This window comes from Lathyrus oleraceus, chromosome 5 (assembly GCF_024323335.1).
Source record: "Lathyrus oleraceus cultivar Zhongwan6 chromosome 5, CAAS_Psat_ZW6_1.0, whole genome shotgun sequence".
Lineage (NCBI taxonomy): Eukaryota > Viridiplantae > Streptophyta > Magnoliopsida > Fabales > Fabaceae > Lathyrus > Lathyrus oleraceus.
In genome coordinates, this window is record NC_066583.1 from 624,089,723 (window position 1) to 624,112,722 (window position 23,000).

Genomic DNA, 23,000 nt, shown 5'->3' on the forward strand with positions numbered 1-23,000 from the left:
GGAATTTTTCTAATTCTAAATGTGTCGCTGTATAAGCAATGAAATAACGATTTTTTTTTTTAAATATCAATAATTTTTTTTGGAGAATTTGGGCCATCTTTTTGAGATTTAAAAAAAAACCTATAGACTTGTAAACTCGCCATAGAATCACGAGTATATACAAGTTTGTACGAGTCTACCAAAGTTTACTCGGGTCTATTAAAGGACGATTCTATGCATGATTCTAGTCTTTTTTTCTTCCTAAACTCATACGAGTCTACCCGTGATTTTGACAACCATAAGTGTATCCACACATGTTCAGGTAAAATTTTAAATTCAAAGGCGAATTTCAATTCAAGGGGGGAGGATGTAATATCCCTATAATTTTTTAAGTGTGATTAGTATGATGAAATAAATACTTGAATAAGAATTAAGGGTGTAATCTTATGTTTGATCTAGACTAAGGAAGAGTAATGACCTTCATTAAGAATATGGTTAGTTTGCAAGGTCACTTTGGTATTTTCACATTAACATTATATAATCTAAAGGTGGAGAGGAAATTCTCATTTCCATACTTTTTCCTCTCTCTACATTTCATATTTTTGAGAGAGAGAGAGAGAGATTATGGAAAGAAGAAGAAAAAGAAGTCTTGAATTCAAGCATCATTCTATTTGCATGTTGAAGATTATTGAACCTTATAAGGAAATCAAGCTATTAGAAGATTTTAACACTATAGATCATCATCCTCATAGCTAATTCACCTCAAAAACCAAGTTCTAAACTTAAGGTGGGGGTTCTAAGTAGGCTATGATTTGGGAATTAGAACTCATTAAGTTATGCATGTGGGGTCGGAAGCTCAACCCATGCCTTGTTTTCTCAAATTTCATGATTTGTATGTGTGTTGTTTGATGATGTCTGGTTAGAGTTGGATTGAATATTTTCTTGAGATACATGTTCTGTTACTATCTTGATTTTATTTTAGATCATGACTTTTATTGATAAAAGTTCAAGGAGGTAGTAGATTGGTTAATGGTTTTTCATGAACATGTAAATTTTCTTGAATGACTATGAACAACCACTATGATACTATGCATGTTATTGTTGATACATTTCCTGCTCTCTCTCCTTATGTTGAAACATATTTGAATTGATGTGTGGGCTGGTTTGGAATGACTGAATGTCATAAAAAAGCTATTATTTTCAGTTTTGGATGAGTGATAATCGAATACTACCTTTTGGTATTCTAATACCAATGAGAAAAATGTGAATTTCCAATTCTGGATGAGTGGCAATTGAATACCACTTTTTGATTTTCAAATACTCGTGTTAAAATTTCTGAAACAAAAATGAAATTAGCGTATATTAAGTTTTGTAACTCTGATTGAGACGCGGTCACATGTGTTGGAAAGCTAGGTCAAAGAGTTATCTTATAAAAAAGTAATATAATGTTTGTATGTAATGTTTTGCTGATTAATGGTTAGGGTTTAATATGGTATTCCCTAAGATGGATGAAAATAATAAGGAATGGATGAATCATTGGTAGCGTGTTAATTTCTAATCAACTAGAAAGATGAAAACATGAATATGAGAAAACCTAGGAGTAGAGTGACAACTCCATAGAAAATAATGATTTGCAGAATTGTAGCAGAACTTCATTTTTGGCACGTTCCGATAATTGAGATTCTGAAAGGGGAATCTAATATATGAGTATAATAACTATCGGAACACCTAGGGTCGATCATGAATGTAGATTATTATTAGAAGTATAAGACCCAGGAAAAAGGAGGAAGGTATATCCTTAAAACCTCGTCTTAGTGGGTATATTCCATGACTTAGGGGGGTAGGTCCCAACGTAAAACCCGCTCTAATGGAATAACTTAGCAGTTCACTACGTACGTTCTAACTAACCACCTCCTAAAACTTTACTTGGTTGTGCAGCTAGGGGATCGATGGTTACATATTGTGAGAAACTAAAAGAGCCTTGTCCTCTTGTTTCATTGACCTAATACATAAGTATAACATTAGGGCACGAGTGTAGTGTTAAAGACCTTTGGCCGAACGAACTTGAGGTTTAGCTAGGACTCCACTGAGATAAATTATATTTCACTCCATGTTTAATATTTCAGGTAACCTGGGACAAAGAAAAGGCAAAGGAAAGATGACCTGATGACGTGAAGACTTTGTTGCACGTTTTGTGTTTCCGTTGTATTATCTCTATTTAGTATTTTGTTTTGACATCCATTTGTATATGTACTATATTATGTAACTGTGTATTGTATATGTTTTGAGATGTCATCTAGAGACTATGATTGTACTTAGTACCACTTATAATGCTTCAATTAATATGATTATAAATGCATATTTATTTGGGCTATTACATAAAATATCTATTATTTTGCTGTTATTGTTTTTTAGTTTCCTTTTTTTTTGTTACAAGTTAGTTTTCTAGTGAAATAAAACAACTTTATAGCCAATATCCTATCTTTTACGTTTCTTCAATGAACTTTTCCATTTTATTCAAGATAGAAAACAACAATTGGTATCAGAGCTCCCTTCTTGAGGGACATGTGAAATGGATTATGAATCAAGTTTATCAAAAGTTGCCCCTCCTTTTTTTAACGGAGACAATTATGACCTTTGGGTGGTAACATGGAGGCTTATCAAGTAGCTTTGGACATTTAGGAAGCTTTGGAACAAGATTATAATGTTCCTCTATTGTCGAATAATCCTACCATGACTTAGATAAAAATTCGCAAGGAGAAAAAATGAACAAGGCAAACGCAAGATCGTGTTTATTTGTTGGTATTTTAGAAACAATTTTGACTAGAATTGTGAACTTGAATACACCAAAAGAAATTTGGGACTATTTGAAGGAAGAATATGTAGGGCATGAGCCAATTCAAAGCATGCAAGCGCCGAGTTTGACGAGAGAGTTTGAGTTACAGAGAATGAAAGAATCTAAGACAATCAAAGAATACTCAAACAAATTTCTTTCCATTGCAAACAAGGTTAGATTACTTGGCACTAAGTTTGTTGATTCTAGTATTATAGAGAAAATTTTGGTTATAGTTCCCAAAAGATATGAGGCATCTATAGCCTCTTTATAAAACAAAAATGATCTTTTTAAGATAACTTTGTAATAAGTCATATATACCTTAAAGGCTCATGAACAACAAAGGCTTATGAGGCAAGATCATATGGTTAAAGGTGCTTTACCAGTCAAGAGCCAATCAAACTCTATGAAGAATCATGCATTAAGTAGTGAAAATGGTGCAAATGATTATAACAAAGGGAAAGGTAAAAGGAAAATGTACCCACCTTATAAACAATGTAGAAAAATGAGTCACCCTCCATTTAAATGTTGGAGAAGGCCAAATGCAAAGTGTAGCAAGTGTAATGATATGGGTCATAAAGATGTGATTTGTAGATATAAATTCTAACAAGTTTCAGTTAAAGAAAAAATACACAAAAAAAGATGGAGGAACATATCTTTGTTGCAACATGTTTTTCTACCAACAATTCATGTGAACCTTGGTTGATTGATAGTGGTTACATTAACCACATGAACTACGATAAAACTTTGTTCTAGCATTTGGAAGGTACCAAAGTAAAATGGGTCAGAATTGGAAATCATGAACATATTCCCGTTAAAGGAAAAGGAATAGTAGCTATAACAAGCTACACAAGTACGAAAAAATCTCACAAATGTTCTATATGTACCTAAAATTAACCAAAACTTGCTCAATGTTAGACTAACACGTGAAAAAGGGTTCAAATTAAATGTATGATTTATTATAATTGCCAACTCTCACGAGAACCTACAGGGTCATACACATAAGGACAAATTGATGAGAGATATAATAAATAAGGAACACTGTAAGGTATGGTGTACTTGAAAAAATTATGGATCACCATAAGGTACGATGTACTCAAGTGAAATATGGAGTATCGTATAATATAATAATAATAGTTAATATTATTATTATTATTATTATTATAATAGTTATTAAATATAATAATAATAAAATATATTTATTAAATATTATTATTATTATTATTATTACAATTATTATTATATGGTGCACTTAAGGTGAGTATTTTATCTTGTATCCCACACAAGTGATTCTATAAATACAATCCTTGTGTAGAAGCTTTCTTAGTCGATGAAATTCAGTTGGTGAAACCTTGACTGTAATTTCCCTTTTTCTCTCTCTCACTCAAAGTCTTCATTCGTAGCAGCTAGCACTGAGATTGAAGGCACTATGTTTATGTGGACTGAGTAGATGCGTTGTTCTTCATTCAACGCTCGTGGTCATTCATTCGGATCTGCATCAAAGTTGTTAATCACCACAAGAGGTAATTATTTCTATGAATGATCATGCTCATTCGTAAGGATCAACTAAAGGGAAAAATTTATTTTCCACATATGTGTATTTTAGATGAAGATTTAAAAATAATTATAAAAATCCTTTATGAATAGGAATATTGTTTTGCATATGAATAATAAAACATACTATAGTTGGATTGAAATTTGGTAGAGCACACATTACCCTTGAAACCTAGAAAGAAACCTACCAAATAAAGCTCTAGAATATTCACATAAAAAATAATTTCGAATATCAAGTCACAAATTGAGAGATTATTTGAAGCCAAGTTCATTCAATCAGCAAGGTACATTGAGTGGATTTCTCATATAATACGTGTAATAAAGAAAAATGGTTCTTTAAGAGTATGAATGGAATTTAAAGATCAAAATAATGATATTCCTAAATATGAATATTATATTCCTAGAAAAAGAGTAAATGTGGATATGAGCAAAACAATTTCCTTTTTAAAAACCCCTTATCCAAAGAACAAAAAACAACTCCAATCATTTCAAAGAAAGGTTTATTACCTTTGAAGATTATACATGGATAACTGTATTGTGCATAAAAGAATATAATTCAAAGGGAAGCAAGACAAGTCAGACACATTGACGCCGAGTGAATACAAAGGTCGCAACATACGCCGCCTAAGGATGAATTTCTAGTCGCCTATTGGTTAGAAAACTCACCCAAAGGTCGCAATATTCGCCCATTGGTTGTGTCGCTCGTCCCCTATTGAGCTTGGGTCAAACTATCCCTCACCCACTTATAAAACGTTGGGAATGTCATGTCCTTAGGAACTAACGATATGTAAAGCTCAGTCAAAGAGGGGAAACCATGTTCTCTAGAATAATAAGGGGAATAACAATTTTCACATCCAACACTCCTGGGAGAAGGGGAAAATAACCATTCCTTATGTCTAAAGATTCAGACCCAATAGAATTTTATAAATAAGTCAACCACAAGGTTGAGAGAGGGATCATTTTCTACACCTAAGATTTACATATACAAATATTCTCCACAGTCTATGTGAGCTTGCTTTAACACTATCAGCAATCCTAGAACATCACATATAACCCTTCAAGTACAAGGTTATCCGTATTGTACGTTTTCAGCAAATATAATTAGTGCCCACTATGGCCCCCCGATAAAATTGAACTAGGCCAACCTTGCATCAGATGGTCAAGTAGTATCCAAATCTTAAACCCATATAAAATATGGTGAACTAGTGAGTAAAAAATTTGGCCAGTAGCTATTTCGCTAGAGATAAGGACGTCATAGCAGAGATGTGTGCCTCTATGGAAGGTTTTCTTCACCATAATAAGACTTTGGAGGACAACTCCCTCCACCTTCAGTAGCGTTAGTAGGAGGCTGACCCCATTGAGGAGACAAAGGACTTGGACCCCTAACCTATCTTTAAGGAAATATATGGAGCCCCCGTACTAGATAATTCCAAGATATAATCACAGACTACGTTTGATAGATGTAGCGACCCCCAGAAATATGTTGCCACCATCAACACACTTATGGAAATTATTGGAGCCACTGATTCTATGAAATGCAAGCTTCTCTTTAATACCTTCAATGGCGCGACGTTATGGTAGTACATGAGCCTGCCACACCTCTCAATCACCGGCTATCAGGACCTAGTAAATAAGTTAGTCCATTAGTTTTTGACGAGTAGACAGAAAATAATGTCTATGACCATCTAATTCAACATTCACCAAGGACCTTCAGAATCCTTAAAGGAGTCTCTCGCTTGATTCAATGAGGATACCATCAAGGTCATCCACCCCAACAAGGAGATGTTCATAGGAGCCTTCTAGAACAGATTGAGGGCTAGGAATTTTAATGAATCCCTCACCCATAGGCCTTCTACTTCCATTGCAGAAGTAGTGATGCGCACATAATGCTACAAAAGGGAGAGGAGGGTAACAAAGAAAAAAAAGGCTTGGTAGGAAACTGGAAATCCTGATACCTTATAGATGTCATGCAAGAGCCATCATACCATGTCTGTTAGGGATATGGTGGCCTTTAAATGGGGTGGAAGGAATATAGAGAACTCCATGCCCCTAAACACTTATTGTTAACAAATATGACGCAATGTCCTTTGCACACATACAATATTCCTCTTCTGCCACCCCCTAAGTTTAACATCATAGGGCCTGAACCCAACAAATGGTGTAAGTCTCATAAACTCAAGGGCCATCACACTGAAAACTGCTACCATTTGAGCAAGGAGATTGATCACCTCATCCAGAAAAGTGACTTGAAGAAATATGTATGAGGAGGTTCCACTCAAACACCAGATGACTCTAGCTCTCAAGGGCGGGATGTCTATGGAAGCCCTAGATCTAAGAAGTTAAAGTAACCAAGCATGGATGCTGAATATATATATGTGCTTCACATCTTCAACACCACAACTTAAGGGTTTTCCCGGGCCTGGGAGACCAGCTCCGCCCGTAGAAGGTATGCACACCATTTTTTAACCCTGGAAAGAAGGAAACTCTAGAGTTTATAATCACATTCTCCGAGACGTACGAATCTAGAATACATCTACATGATAACAACCCCATGGTCATAACTGTAAGGTGTGATGACTAGGAGATTAAGAAAGTGTTGATTGACCAGAGAAGCTCTACAGACATCCTTTATTGGGATGCTTTTGAAATACTTCTCCTGGACCTGGACGATCTTAAATCTTTCTAAGGCTTGTTTGTGGGATTTCCATGTGAACAAGTGCAGGTAAAGGGTTAAATCACCCTAAAGTTCGTGTTTGGGGTGGAGGAGAGGGCAAGGTTGATCAAGGTAAGATATCTCATTATAAACGCACCTCCTTTATATAATATAATCATAGGACGACTTACTTTTATCCAACCAGGAACTGTCATATCCTTACCATGCCTATGCATATAGTACTTGTTTTCTGATGAGCTTGTTAGATTTATCCAATGGGATCATAAGATCGCCAGGAGATGTTATATGGATAGTTTGAAGCTGAAGAAGGTGACTCTGGTCATGTTCCATGCCCATCAGCCAAATGTACAAGAAGTCAATATTGTGGACTTGAAGCCATAAGAAGAACCCTACAGGGTACCTATCAAAGATGAATATGTGTCCTCTCTGTTATAGAAGAGCACAAAGGTGTCAGATGAAGAGTCCATGCAAAGGTCATTAAGTTTTTTAGGCTTTACGCCTTATTTGGTTTAGTTTAGTTTATTAGCTAGATTGGTTAAGGCGGTATATCACCTCTGATGATTGTATAATTTATTTCAAAGATATTGTTTATTTTTAGGTGTGGCACTCTTTTTCCCCCGCGGAAGTTTAGGAATTGAGGATTGGAGTTTAGAATCTTATCAAAACCGCCCAATAGGCTATTATTTTTGGTGGATCTACACGGAGGAATCCATCTCGTCCATGAGGAAATCATTTATGTTGGACCCCCATCGAGGAATCCTTGTCGTCCATGAGTAGATCATTTATGTTGGATCCTCATGGAGGAATCCTTGCCTCCCCTGAGGAAATCATTTATGTTGGATCCTCATGGAGGAATCCTTGTCTCCCGATAGGCAATTACCTGTGTTGGATCCTCATTGAGGAATCCTAGCCGCCCATGAAGAAATCATTTATGATGCATCATAATGGAAAAATCATTGTCGTCCAATAGACAATTACTTATGTTGAATCCTTATGAAGGAATCCTTGTTGTCCAAGATGAAATTACTTATGTTTGATCCTCATGGTGGAATCCTTTCTGCCCAAGAGGCAATTACTGATGATGAATATTCTCTAAAGAGTCCTTAATGCCCCAACAAAAATATAAATGTTGGATCTTCTCTAAAGAATCCTATCCACCAACGAGTTAATACAAATATTGGGCCAATACCAAAGAATTCTCAGGCTTTGCCAAATCCTAAAATAGACTATGACATGGACCCTTTAATGGGAAAAGAAACAAATAACAAAGCATAAGTATCGCTTGTAAGACTAAACTTAAAATCTCGCCTGAAGGCCTCAACATAAAAGTCTCGCATGAGAGACTGAACTTAAAGTCTCCCTTGATGAACTCAACTTAAAGTCTTTCTTAAGGGACTCAACTTTAAGTCTCACATATGGATTCAACTTAAAGTCTCCCCTGAGAGACTCATCTTAAAATCTCACATGAGGGATGCAACATAAAGTCTCGCCCGAGGGAATCAACTTAAAGTCTCTCTTGAGAGATCAACTTACATTATCGTCTATGGGGCTCAACTTAAAGTCTCGGTTGAGGGAATCAATTTAAATTCTCACCTGAGAGACTCAACTTAAAGTCTCGCATGAGAGACTCAACTTAATTTCTCTCATAAGAGACTCACTATAAAGTCTCTTCTGACAGACTCAACTTAAATTCTTGCCTGATGGACTCGACTTAAAGTCTCGCTTGAGAGACTCAACTTAAAATTCTTGCCAATAGAAGTCAAACTAAATCACTTCGCATTTTACAAGCCCTCGTGCTTGAGGGACTGTGTATGGGGATAATTATGTTATCCATAAGAGAAGGCATTTAAAAGGAAACCTAGACACGTCAGACACACTAGTGTCAGATGAATACAAGGTCATGCCATATGTCGCCTAAGGTTGATTTTCTAGTCGATCATTGGTCGTAAGACTCACCTATTATTTGCAACACTCGCTCATTGGTTGTATCACTTGTACCATATTATGCTTAGGTCAAATTATCCCTCACCCAATTATAAAATGTAGGTAATGACATGTCCTTAGGCACTGATAGTATGGAAAATTTAGCAAAGAGGAGAAAACATGTTCTCCAGAATAATAGTGGAATAAAGGTTTTCACGTGCCATGCTCTTGAGAGAGGGGTAGGATAATCACTTTATGGGTCCAAAGATCCAGGCCCAATAGGCTTTTATAAATACCCTTACCACATGGTTGAAAGGGGGGATCATTCCAGTCACTTGAGATTTATAGATACATAACTTATCACCATACATAAGCTTGCTCTAACACCATAAAAAATTCTAAAACATCACATATATCCCTCCAAATGCATGGCTATCCTATTGTACTTTTTTAGCAAGTACAAAGATTTATTTAAATCTTTGATAAAAATGAAAGTTTTTTTAATAGCAAAGTATGAGCCATATATTAAAATGAAAATAACTAAAAGTTATAGAGATTACAAATAAAGCTAAGAGCACCAGAAGTTCTCAAGAATTACTACCATGCACTAGCTAAAGACTAGGACAAATAACAAACATAAAATCAAGAATACCCCCCACCCGCCTCACAAGAAAAACAAAATCTGACCTAACAAACTGGAAAATCTTAAATCTTATGACACACGAACCTCCAGACACAATAAGCTGGAAGAAGGTAGACATCATGACCCGCACAAAGCAAAGGGAGGGGAGTTGGCCACCAACGCACCACGAAATTCCTAGTCAGTTGAGTGGGCCCCCTCCTAATTAACCAGAGAAATCGAAAACCTACATGGGCGCGAATCCACTTTCATGCCAAGTTAATTATCATAGACATCTAATGATTTACCATCAATCTTTCCCTACAAAAAATAACTTTGTTCCACATTTTTCAAATAGGTTAAACCACATAATTTCAGACTGAGATTAAGCTTAAAGACATTTGTTTCCCATACCAAAATCCCCCGAACAACTCAAAAACCCCTAACATTGAAAGTTGGAAAGGCCCCAACCACCTCATTTAACATATTGGTGATTTTTAGTCTTCATATGCCCAACACACATAACACACCCCTAATCATTAGAATCCGACATAATTTGATGACTCAAGAGATTCTGCCTAGTCGATAACCTATTTTGAATCAATTGCCAAGAGAACACTACTACTTTAAAAGGTGTCTAAATCTTATAAACCCTAGAAAGTCCTCTCACAATCCTCTCGGGCCAACCTTCCCTGACCCCTGTCCGAAAAACATGTTGTCAAAACTCGAACCAGACGAAAAACCCTAGTCGGGTCCGACTTCCAAACCTAAGCATCAACCTGTCCATTTCTAACTATAATTGTAATAAAGAAAAGCAAAACCTTAAATAGCTCCTCCTCCCAAACAAAGAAAAACCATCTTCACCTAAAGCCCCAAACTCAAACACCTCCTTTCCAAACACACAAGGAACCCACCACTCAAGACTTTTGCTCATAGAGCAGGAAAATACTCTGAAAAAACATACAAAAGGATAGTACCCACACATATATTATGTCAGGACCTAGTCTTCTGACATTCTCCAACCATCCCCCACACAGGAGGAGGGAAACCATTCTAACACCTAATCTGGTGGAGACCTAAGAAGTGAAACACCTCTCCACCATTGAGACATCTTTTGAAGGTTCCCTTCCATGCCTTCCAAAGGGGAACCAAATCCCTAAGACCTGTATCTTGCCTTGCAAATGTCTCTCCAATGCAAAGGTGAATCTTGAAGAATTCTTCATCTCCACTTACTAAGAAGAGAACTATTAACAAGCCTAATACCATTCACACCTAAACCTCCTTCCCTTTTGGCTTTACATAAAAAAAAACTTTGTTCCACATTTTTCAAATAGTTTAAACCACAGAGTTTCGGATCGAGATTAAGCTTAAAGACATTTGTTTCCCATACCAAAATCCCCCGAACAGCTCAAAAACCCATAACATTGAAAGTTAGAAAGGCCCCAACCACCTCATTTAACATATTGATGTTTTTTAGTCTCCATATGCCCAACACACGTAACACACACCCAATCACTAGAACCCGATATAATTTGATGACTCAAGAGATTCTGCCTAGTCGATAACCTATTTTGAATCAATTACCAAGAGAACAATACTACTTTAAAAGGTGTCTAAATCTTATAAGCCCTAGAAAGCCCTCTCATAATCCTCTCGGGCCAACCTTCCCTGACCCCTGTTAGAGCAAACATGTTGTCAAAACTCAAACCAATCAAAAAACCCCTAGTCGGGTCTGACTTCCAAACCTAAGCATCAACCCGTCCATTTCTAACTATAATTGTAATAAAGAAAAGAAAAACCTTAAATAGCTCCTCCTCCAAAACAAAGAAAAACCATCTCCACCTAAAGCCCCAAACTCAAACATATCTTTTCCAAACACCCAAGGAACCCACCACTTAAGACTTTAGCTCATAGAGCAGGAAAAGACTCTAAAAAAACATACAAAAGGATAGTACCCACCCAGATATTATGTCCGGACCTAGTCTTCTGGCATTCTCCAACCATCCCCCACACAGGAGGAGTGAAACCAGTCTAACACCTAATCCGGTGGAGACCTAAGAAGTGAAACACCTCTCCACCAATGAGACATCTTTTGAAGGTACCCTTCCATGCCTTCTAAAGGGGAACCAAACCCATAAGACCTGTGTCTTGCCTTGCAAATGTCTCTCCAATGCAAAGGTGAATCTTGAAGAATTCTTCATCTCCACTTACTAAGAAGAGAAATATTAACAAGCCTAATATCATTCACATTTAAACCTCCTTCCCTTTTGGCTTTACACAAACATTCTCCCACTTAACCAAAGCAACCTAAATATCTCAGTAGAGCCCCTCCAAAAAAAAACTTTACAAACTAATTGATTTCTTCTAAATTGACATTGACATCTTTATAAAAGATAGAAATAACACTGAGATCGAGGTCATCACCTAGAGAAAAATGAAAATATTCAATCCTTTAAGAAGGAAAAGGATTTAGATGGGATACTTAACGACAAAAGATATTTAAAGAGATTAAAATGTATCTAGTCAACCAACGATCATGATGTCTCAGGTAAGTGCAAGACTATTGAAGCCTTATGAATTTGGCTTGAAAGATAAATTAAAAGTTTGCTTGCTCAAGAAGATGTAGATAGAAATAAAAGAATCATTTATTATTGGTTTTATTTTTTATTTTTCTCTGTCATATAATCTGAACCAAATCAAATTAATGAAGAGAGAGATGATTTAGTTTAGTTATATCATTAAAAACAATTATTTTTAAAAAATTATATTAACTTTTTTTTTAAAAAAACAACTTTTTAAAATATTACAAATTTTATATACTGTTAAAATTAGTTCATAATTATAATGAGAAAAAAAAGGAGAGTACATAATGACTAAAAAAAGACATGAATCAAATATTTTTTTAAAGATAAATTATTAATATAGGGTAAAATAAAATAAAATATTAATGTAGAATAAATTTAAATAAATTGTTAATATATGATTAAATAAAATTCAAAATTAAAATATTTTGATTTAGTTTTGATCAGAAAAAATTAAATCAATTTAATTTATTTAAATTACCTCATAAATTTTTTCAAGTGATTTATTTGGCTCATAGTAACAATTTTTAACACATAAGTTGTGTAACTCAAATGTAACCCTTAATTAGACAATAGATCGAAGTGATTATATATATTTATTGCCATGATTTTGCATACCATGTAACACTTGATTTAGACAAAACCTAATTCAATTATTCATCGAGTACACTAATTTTATTTTTAAAAGAAAGTACTAATATTTTTAGAAATGTATTATCTCTACACTGACACTGATGGGGCAGAGAATGGGCATTTGCAAGAGCAATAAACTCTACATCACACATCACATAGTCTCAAATTTTAAAAGGCTTTAAATTTTAAAGAATACACTTTTTTTATTAATATTAATAGATATAAATAAATAAATAAGATTAAATGCATTTTTAGTTTTTATTTATGTATTTTTAATTTTTTGATCTCCCTATTTCAAAACCTATTTTTTTTTGTCTTTCAATTTTACTTTATTTACAATTTTGTTGATTCTCATTCACTTTTGCAAATCTGAAATTGATGATCGGAATAAAAAAATATTTTTGGTATTGATGATAATAATTTATTAGTTAATATTTTTTTTATAGTACTCCTTCCGTTTTTTATTATAAGTCGTTTTTGACTTTTCACACGTATTAAGAAATGTAATAATTATGGTATGGAAAAGATAAATTATGAAAGATTTTACAAAATTATCTTTCATTAATAGTATTGGAAAGACAAATTACCATAATTGAAAGAAGAGAGAATAATAAATATGTAAGGGTATAATAAAGAATTGTATTTTTTGTTGTTGTGCTTCGTATAACAAACTCGGACACGAATTGGAATAAAAGCATGTCGTAGTTTGCATGGTCTTTCCCCTTAATTGTTTCATCTATTAACTTTGGACAATTTTGTTCAAGTTTTGGCTACTTTTAATTTTATACAAAGTTTTACATTTTGAGCGAGTCAATTAAAATAAAATATCACCAAAGTGACATCTTTTTGGGAGATTACTTATGATAAATGTTAAATGATTTTCTTTTGTGTGTGTGTGTTTATCCATGTGAGTATCAATTGATCAAGATGACAGTTAATATTTGGTCAAATTTTATACACATCTGTGATGGTAAACATGTGATAGTTATAAGGTTTCACATGTGAATGACAAATCAATCCAAATAGGGGTTTATTATTTGACATATTTTATTAAATATGCTTGACCATTACAACAAGAGTACCACTAGCAGTTAATATTAGTGTCCAAATACTCGATATTGATGGTGCACTAGATATCTTGAGATAAGTTATACCATTATTTGAATATATTTATGATTTATTTATTTCTTTTATGTGAGTATATATAGTGTACTTTGTTCTATTTTGAGTTACAATTACTTCGATATCTGCTAATATGAATTTGGTTACAATCCTTAATGGGCCAAATTTCAAGGCCTGGAAGAAGAATATGGAAAATGTTCTTGGCTGAATGGATATTGACCTTGCATTAAGGACGGAACAACCACCTTCTTCTACAAAATATAGTACCTTCTAACAAAGGAAATATTATGAGAAGTGGGATCGTTGCACCTTCTGATGTCTTTAGGGGTACTGTCTCAGAAGAGATAAAAATGCCAAAGATTTCCTTGTTGAGATTAAAAAACGCTTTGGAAAAAATGATAAGGCGAAAACAAGTACTCTTCTTCATAAATATATTTCTACGGATTATCAAGGCAAAGGAATATATAAGGGAATACATCAAGTCAGAGACAACATGTTGTCAAAAGTCAAACTAGTCGAAAAACCCCTAGTCAGGCCTGACTTTCAAGCCCAAGCATCCATCCAATCACTTTTAACTATATCCGTGATAAAGACAAGAAAAACATCAAATATCTCATCCTCATAAACAAGGAAACATAGGGGAATACATTATGGGCATGTCAAACATTGTTTCAAAACTTAAGGCACTAAAGTTTGAGCTGTCAGAAGACTTACTCATTCATTTAGTATTACTTTCTCTTCTTTCACACTTCGGTCAGTTTAAGATCTCTTATAATCGTCAAAAGGAAAAATGATCTCTTAATGAGATCATTTCATTTTGTGTGCAAGAAAAGGAAATGTTAAATCAATCTAAGATATAAAGTGCTCATTTTGTTGGCATGTCTAAAGACAAGGGCAAAAGAAATAAAACTATTGAGACCACGAATGAAGCTACAAATGTTCTAGCACAAAATAAACAAAAACAGGTTGATAATTATTTATTTTGAAAAATGTCTAGACATATGAAGAGGAAATGTCCTAAATATCATGCTTGGCATGCAAGAAAAAGTACATTTTATAATTCGGTTTGTTCCGAGGTCAATTTAGCTTAATAACCTAGAAACACTTGGTGGTTAGACTCTAGTGCAACTACTAACATCAGTGTTTCAATGCAGGGTTGCATGAACTACTGGAAGCCAAATGATGTTTAAATATATATCTATGTTGGAGATGCCAATTCGATGGAGGTGAAAGCTATAAGGCATTTTAGATTATTATTGTGTACTGGATTTTGTTTGGATTTGAAAGATACTTTTGTGGTACCGTCATTTAGATGAAATTTGATTTCGGTTTATTATTTGTACAAATCAAGTTATTTATGTTCATTTTTAAATAATATATTCAAGTTGTATTTTAATTAACATATTTTTGGAACTAGTTCACTTATAGGTGATGATAATTTATATTTTCTTTATACAATAGCTACCTATAACAAATCCTTAAACGTGGAATCACATGGTACTAAGCGTAAAATTGATAATAACAATTCAAGATCATTATGACACAAGCGCTTAGGTAACATCTTTAAAAATATAGTTGAGTGATTAGTGTCAGATGGAATTTTTGGATTCAGCTGACTTCATAAACTTTGATGTTTGTGTTGAGTGTGTTAAAGGTAAACAAACCAAAATAAAGAAATATGGTGCATATAGAGCTACAAATATCTTAGAATTGATACATATGGATATATGTGGACTATTTCCCACACATTCTTGGAATGGTCAACAATATTTTATATAATTCATAGATGATTATTCTAAATATGCATATATATTTCTTGTACATGAAAAGTCTCAATAATTTGATGTGTTCAAATCATTTAAGGCTAAAGTTGAGAATGGACTCAACAAAAGAATTAAGAATGTCAAATTTGATCATGGTGGTGAATATTACGGAATATATTAGTAACAATTCCAGAACTTATTCATACAATTGCTTTTGATCAAGAAAGTATGGAGCCTCCATAAGACATTGTTGAATTTCTTGCTACTCAAGATGATTTGGTAATTCATGAAGAACAAACTTAAAATCTTTAAGAACAAGTGTTACAATTGTGGAGATCCACTAGAGAAAGGAGAAATGTTATTCTGAATTATTAGATTGTCTTTCTCCAAGAACATGAGGAAAATAATGGTATGATAGAAGATGACCCAATCAATTTCTGTCAGGCCGTGCAGGATTCTAACTCGGAAAAATGGATTGAATCAATGAAGGAGGAGCATAAGTCCATGCAAGACAATAAGGTTTGGGAACTTATCTCGTGACCAGAAGGAACTACTACAAATAGACATTTCGTAACATCCATTTTACAATGGTCTTCCTATTAACCATGGTAATCATTTTTTTCGGGCATTTTTTCTTTGTATTTACTAAAAGACATTTCACAACGGTCATAGGTACCAACTATGGTGAAAAGTAGCGCCTGATCATTCGTTTAAATCCTAGCACCTATAATTTTGTTTTTTATTTACTTTTTAAAACACTTTTCACCACAGTTAGAACTTTCAACGGTGGTGAAAAGTGGCGTCTGATCATGAGTTTGAATACTAGCACCTACAATTTTATTTTTATTTATTTATTAAAAGAGATAAAACAATGGTTGTTTAAAGTAACCATTGTGATAGGTTGAGACATACAATACAGGTTGTTTAAAGTACCCGTTGTGATAAGTTGGAACCTACAGTTTTGTTTTTATTTATTTTTAAGCCACTTTATATAAGCGTGTTTATTGAGCTTTTTCACCGTTTTTAAACAAATATTTGCCTTCCCTTTAGTGAGTATCAACACTCAAGACACTACCATTAACCTATAACTTAGATGAACTTCCAACTTAGATGAACTTCATCTTCTACCTCGAAGCATCTTCTTCCATTTACGACACTCTATTTCTCCATTAAACCAAGCTCAAAAATATCATTTCTTCCATAAACAAAACTCGAAAACATCATTTCTTTCATTAAATAATTTCAGAACTCCATCACCTTTTCTCCAACTTGAATGAGACAAGGAAAACATGGATTCAAGTTAGAAATGTTAGTTGTTGTTGTTGTTGTTGTTCTTTTTGTTGTTGTTGTTGTTGTTATTATTGTTGTTGTTGTGTTATTGTTGTTCTTGTTCATCTTCTGCTTGTTATTATTGTTATTTTTTTTATTGTTCTTGTTGTAGTTCTTTTTGTTCTTGTTGTTCTTGTTTTTGTTTTTGTTGTTGTTATTCTACTGCTGCACTTTTTATTCAATTAAAAGACATATAACAACAGTTATTTAAAGTAACCATTGTGATAGGTTGAGACCTACAATAACGGTTGTTTAAAGTAACCATTGTGATAGGTTGAGACATACAACAACGGTTATTTAAAGTAACTGTTGTGGTGGGTAGCGTGCTACTTGACTTATGATCATGGTCGCATGACTGTGGTGGAAAGTATCATACATACAATCACACCTTACCTCACAACGGTTGGTCCAACGTGATGATATCCCTTTTCCAACCGTTGTGATAGGTGTTTTCCGTAGGTATAAGGCTCATCTTGTGGCTAAGGGTTATATCCAAAAAGAAGGGATTGACTTTAAAGAGACTTTCTCTCTGGTTTCATCAAAAGACTCTTTTAGGACAATCATGGCTCTTGTTACACATTATGATTTCGAACTCCATAAAATGGATGTCATTACAATATTTCTCAATGGAAATGTTGATGAAACAATCTATATGGTACAAGTAGACAACTTTGTGTCTGAAGACTCAAAGAATATGGTTTTCAAATCAACAAATATATTTGTGTACTAAATCAGGTGTCTCTTCAGTAGTACCATGAGAGGTGAATGTTGTTGAAGATTGTGGATCACAAATTTAATGGGAGCTATTTTCATGCTCTTGTATATTGATGACATATTGCTTACCACTAATGATATAGGCATGATGCACGAAACCAAGAAAATTCTATCAAGAAAAATTGATATGAAAGATCTTAGTGACATCTCCTTTGTATTAGGAATTCAGATACACTAAGGATGATCTCGAGGTATTCTAGGATTATCAAAAAGGAGTTATATCTAAAAGGTACATAAAAGGTTTGACACACATAAATGTAAACCAAGGGATACTCCAGTTGCTAAGGGAGACAAATTTAGTCTTAGTCAATTCCCAAAAGGAAACTTATAAATTCAAGATATGCAAAAGATTTGTTATGCGTCATCTGTATGGAGTATGATGTATGCCCAAGTTTGTACGCATCCAGATATTGTGTTCATAGTTAGGATGTTAGAAGATATTTGAGTAGTTGTAAGACCCCAATTTTGACCCTAAGATCCCTCATGCTATCTCATCATATACATTAGCATTGGGATCACAACTGGGCATCCTCCTTACCCCTCATTCATTGGGTTTGCATTGGGAGAGATCATCAATCACATTTGATTGTATCATACTTTGTTTTTCATTATTTACTAACCAAAATACCAAAAATATATCATTGTATAGTTTAACTCTTTTGTAGGTAGTGTGTATGTTCACCTATGTTTTATCAAGCTCACATATAGGGTTTGAGACCCTCAATGCAAGGAACTCAATCAAGAACTGGTCTACTTTGGCTCTAAGTATCATATATGAATCCCCATGTTCTTCAAATGTTATTTTGATCAAGATTTCATCAAGAGTTTGGAGTTGGTTTGCCTTGGAAACCCTAATTCATCTGGGTATCTTATGTGACTTCTTCAACAAGTTTCTTCCCCAATTGATCAAAAATTTCAAGGGATACTTCAAATTACATCATATTATGCATATATGATCCTCCATGAGTCCCAAAAGTCAAGGGAATATCAAGCTAGCAAGTTGGTTCATGGTGGTTAACCAGAGGAATTCAACTAGTCAAAACTGGGGTTTCCTAGACCCAATCTCCTACAATTTTTGTCATATGAAAATGATTCCAAGATCAACGTCACTCTAAATTACATTCCAAACAACTTTCATGTTGAGGTAAAGATCTAATTTTGCTTGGGAAATCATTTTTTATGGTGAAATATTATAGGCCATTTTGTCTAAACCCTAATTTGGAGGTTAACTTCCCAAGACCTTAGCTTGCTCATTTTTTATGATATGAAATCCATTAAAATTGCATGATCAAGTTCAAGATGTCTAATTCAACTTTGATGTTTGAAGGAAGTGAAAATTCAACTTGAAAATGCATGTGCCAAGAGGAAATATTATAGGTCATTTGGGGCCAATACCATTGAACATGTGACTTTCCTCAACTTCTAAATTGCATAACTCCTTCATTCTAAATCCAAAGGAGGTCAAATTTATGACCAATTTGAAGGGGTTTTAAAGAGGTACAACTTTGATGAAGGAAATTTTCTCATTTTAAGGACCATTTAGATAATTTAAAGTTCCACTTTTCATACACGATTGCATGGCTTGTCAACATGATTTCAGCATTGCTTACACACAATCTTGGACCTAAGTGCATCATTTGATGGGCCTATCACACGCCCATGCAAGCATGCAAGTGAAATTTTCAACTTTGGCAATAAATGGAAGTGTGCAGTTATCAATCTCCTTGGCTATAAATAGAAGCTCTCTTGCTCATAATTAAGGACCCGAGCGCGCAAGCTTTGAATCAGCAACCCTAAACCCTCACCATTAAAGGATAAGCTTGAGGATTTTCTTTGAAAATCGAGTTTCAAATCTCCAACTATTTTGAGATTGAAACTCCAAGATTCCATCCCTTTCCTTGATCCATTTCCACTCCATCAAGCATCTGAAGCAAGGCCAAGCATAATTGAGAGCAAGATCGTGCCAATCTGAAGCTGCAGTGAAGGTGATTTTCAGAATTTTTCATATCTTTGATTCTCACTCAATTCTCCACTATTCTTGTTGATTTTTGGTTGTCTGAAGTCCTACCAATGAAGGCAAGAAGATTGAGTTGCTTTGAGGTCAAATTGAAGCAACTCAGATCATGATCCTCAAAATTCAACTCTCTGTATCTTTCTATATACTTGGAGTTAGACAAAATTGAGGCCAAATTCGAGCTCCTGAGCATTTTTTCTTTAAATTCATGTCCTTCTTTTTCATTTTGGTGATGGTTGAAGGTGGACCAGTCCGGTGAGGTCCACCGGAGAAGAAGACCAGAGCTCTGGCTCCGGCGATGTGTTGGCATGCTTTCTGAACCACATGATCCATCAAATTTGTTTTAATCTGGAGCGTTAGTTGTGATTACCACGCGTGCAACACGCTTGACTTGGTGTATGGTGGAATGCGCGATGTGGTCCATCTGATCTGCCACCTCAATTAATGAGGGAGATCAGATGGTCCACGTATTTTATAATTTCTAAATTTATATTTTAATTTCTTTATTTTCATTAATTCATATTAATTTTAATATTGATCCAAAAAATATGGGACTTTCACCAAAAAATTTAAAATATTCTTCTCTTTCATTTTCTGAACTAAAATTATTTTTTGGATCAATATTAATATTTTTCATGATTTAATTATTTTTTGCATGTTTTTAATTGTTTAAAATTACTTTTTAATCTCCAAAAATTATGAAATTTTTTCTCCAAGGTCCTTTGGCCTTGTTTAACCTATGATGAATCTCTTGGCCATTTATTTGGTGTTTTGAAGAGATTTTAGGTTTTGATCAAACATAACTTAATTTAATGCATTTTAATTGATTTTTTAATTGTTTAATTGTGAATAAATTGTGTTGAGCCATTTTTGTTGACTTGTGAAGTTTGACTATTGTGTTTGGGCCTTGGTCAAGGTTGATTTGGATTTTGTTGGATTAAAATCATTGGATTTAGGGGATTGATGAAATGTACATTTCATCTCCCAAAATGAATGAATGATTTTAATTTGATAAAATCCTTCCCTTGTCCAATTTGTGTTTGTCTCATTTCCCCTCCATCTTCATCTTCAATCCTCTTCTATCCCATTCATTTCATTGACCTATGATATCTCTATATCCTAAGGCTAATTGGTTCATAAACCAACATAAGTATGGATGAGATTAGGTCCACCCTTTTGCCATTTTATTTTAAGTGTGGTATATTTTAGGAGTATGGTTCATTATACCATATCTCTAACATGCATTAACACTAAAATTTCTATTGCTCGACCTCAGATAGTTATGACTTCTACATAAGTCCAATTACGATTGCTTAACATATCGCTAAATTTTGACCCAAAAGCATATCATTCTAGTAAATGAGATTGTAAGTCACCCCCCTTTCATGGTATTGTGTGGAAACTTGGCATTTTTTTCCTTCCTTTGGAAGATGTCTTGGTTCAAGGATCCATGCTTGTGGATAGAGGGTTGAGTGTTCTCCAAAGAATGACTTAAACAATTGAAAAGCAAAAAGAATACTAACATCTAATCAACTAACATTTGACTAACTCTTATTATTAATTGCTTTTAAATTCAAGTCATTTATTTTATACCATTTAAATTCAAGCTTTTTATTATTTGCCATTATTCATATCATTTAACTTGTTTATTTTAATGTCATTTTTACTTTGCTCACTTGAGCCATATATTGTGATTGTATATACTTGTTTTATATTTTGCTTGTGTTTATGGTCTTAGGACCTCAATGTACATAATAACAACAAAAACTCTTAAAAAATGTTTGTGTGGACTGTTGAATTTGATCTGAGACTTGGACTTAGAATTAGGCAACATTCCTTATGAAAAGGACTTGGCCAATGCTAACTTTTCTGAAGTCAAGCCATTGTGAATTGAACTTTCATCTGATGCAAGTATTGAGATCCCTCTTAAGTTTATCTGCTACATGGTCTTGATGCAAAATGTTACTTTGAACCTATGTCTAATGTCTATTTCTGAGCCATTCAAGGAGTATGTCATCTGATACATGGAAGATCATGAAGAAGACTGTGAAGTTGCTAGCTTGGATGTGGCTATCTTTATTTGATGCCTTGCTCTTCATCTTATTTGTGTATTGATATTGCTTCATCCTAAAGTCCAAAGGAAAAGTGGGTTTTTATATGACATTCTTGTCTATTGGATTGCATCTCATTGGTAAGATCTTTTCAACTTTTAAATTTTAAATTTTTGCTTAGGATTAGTCTCTTCATCTCCTCCCACTTCTTAAATTTCAAATCTCTCCCCTCTTTCAAAACCTTCTTTGCTTGTGTTTTTTTTAAACTCAAACTTTATTGCAAATTAAAAACTTTGGCCCTATGCCATTGCATTTTTGAACTCTTTTTTCTTAATTAAACTTGTAAATGAACTTAACCATATTTGACTTAAAATTTCAAAAGACCAAAAGAACTAACACTCATTCAAAATATTTTAGGCCTTTTATGCCTCTTTCAAACTTAAATTTTTGTTAAAAGCAATTCACTCACTTTGAAATTGATACCACCAACTACGAGGTTTTGATCCCTCATTTTATGTTGGTACGTAAGCACAAGTCCGAAGGTCTTGTCAAACACAAAAATATAATTAATGATTTCTTTTCTCATCCTCACACTTTAAAGCACGGGGGCGACTCTGGTTTTATTGATGTTAAATTTATCCATAGCTTAATGGTCATGAATTTACCGCTACAGAAATTAAGTGGCGACTCTGTTGGGGAGTAGTCTCCAGTGGGTTTAGCCTACTTATTCATGTGTATATAATTATATATTTGATTGTTTGTATACTTGTTTGTGTGATATAATCTGCTTGTTGTGCTTGGTGATATCTGAGTGGTGAGATAAGTTCTAACCCGAACTTGAGTGCAATTAAGATATGAGGATGTTATAGTCATGTTCGACTTGTGTGGAGTAGTCCTTAACAAGTTGGCTTGAAACCCATCTACTCAGTGGAGACCCTGAAGGTAGAGAAAAACAAGAAAGGGGGGGGGGGGGTTGAATTGTGAGAAAGTAAAACTTTTTGGAATTTAGACACACGCAGAAACAATTAAATTCAACACAAAATTTTATACTGGTTCGCTTGAAATTCAAAGCTACTCCAGTCCACCCGGCCAAGGTGATTTCTCCTTCAACAAGGACTTAATCCACTAATCTTGAAAGATTACACAAATA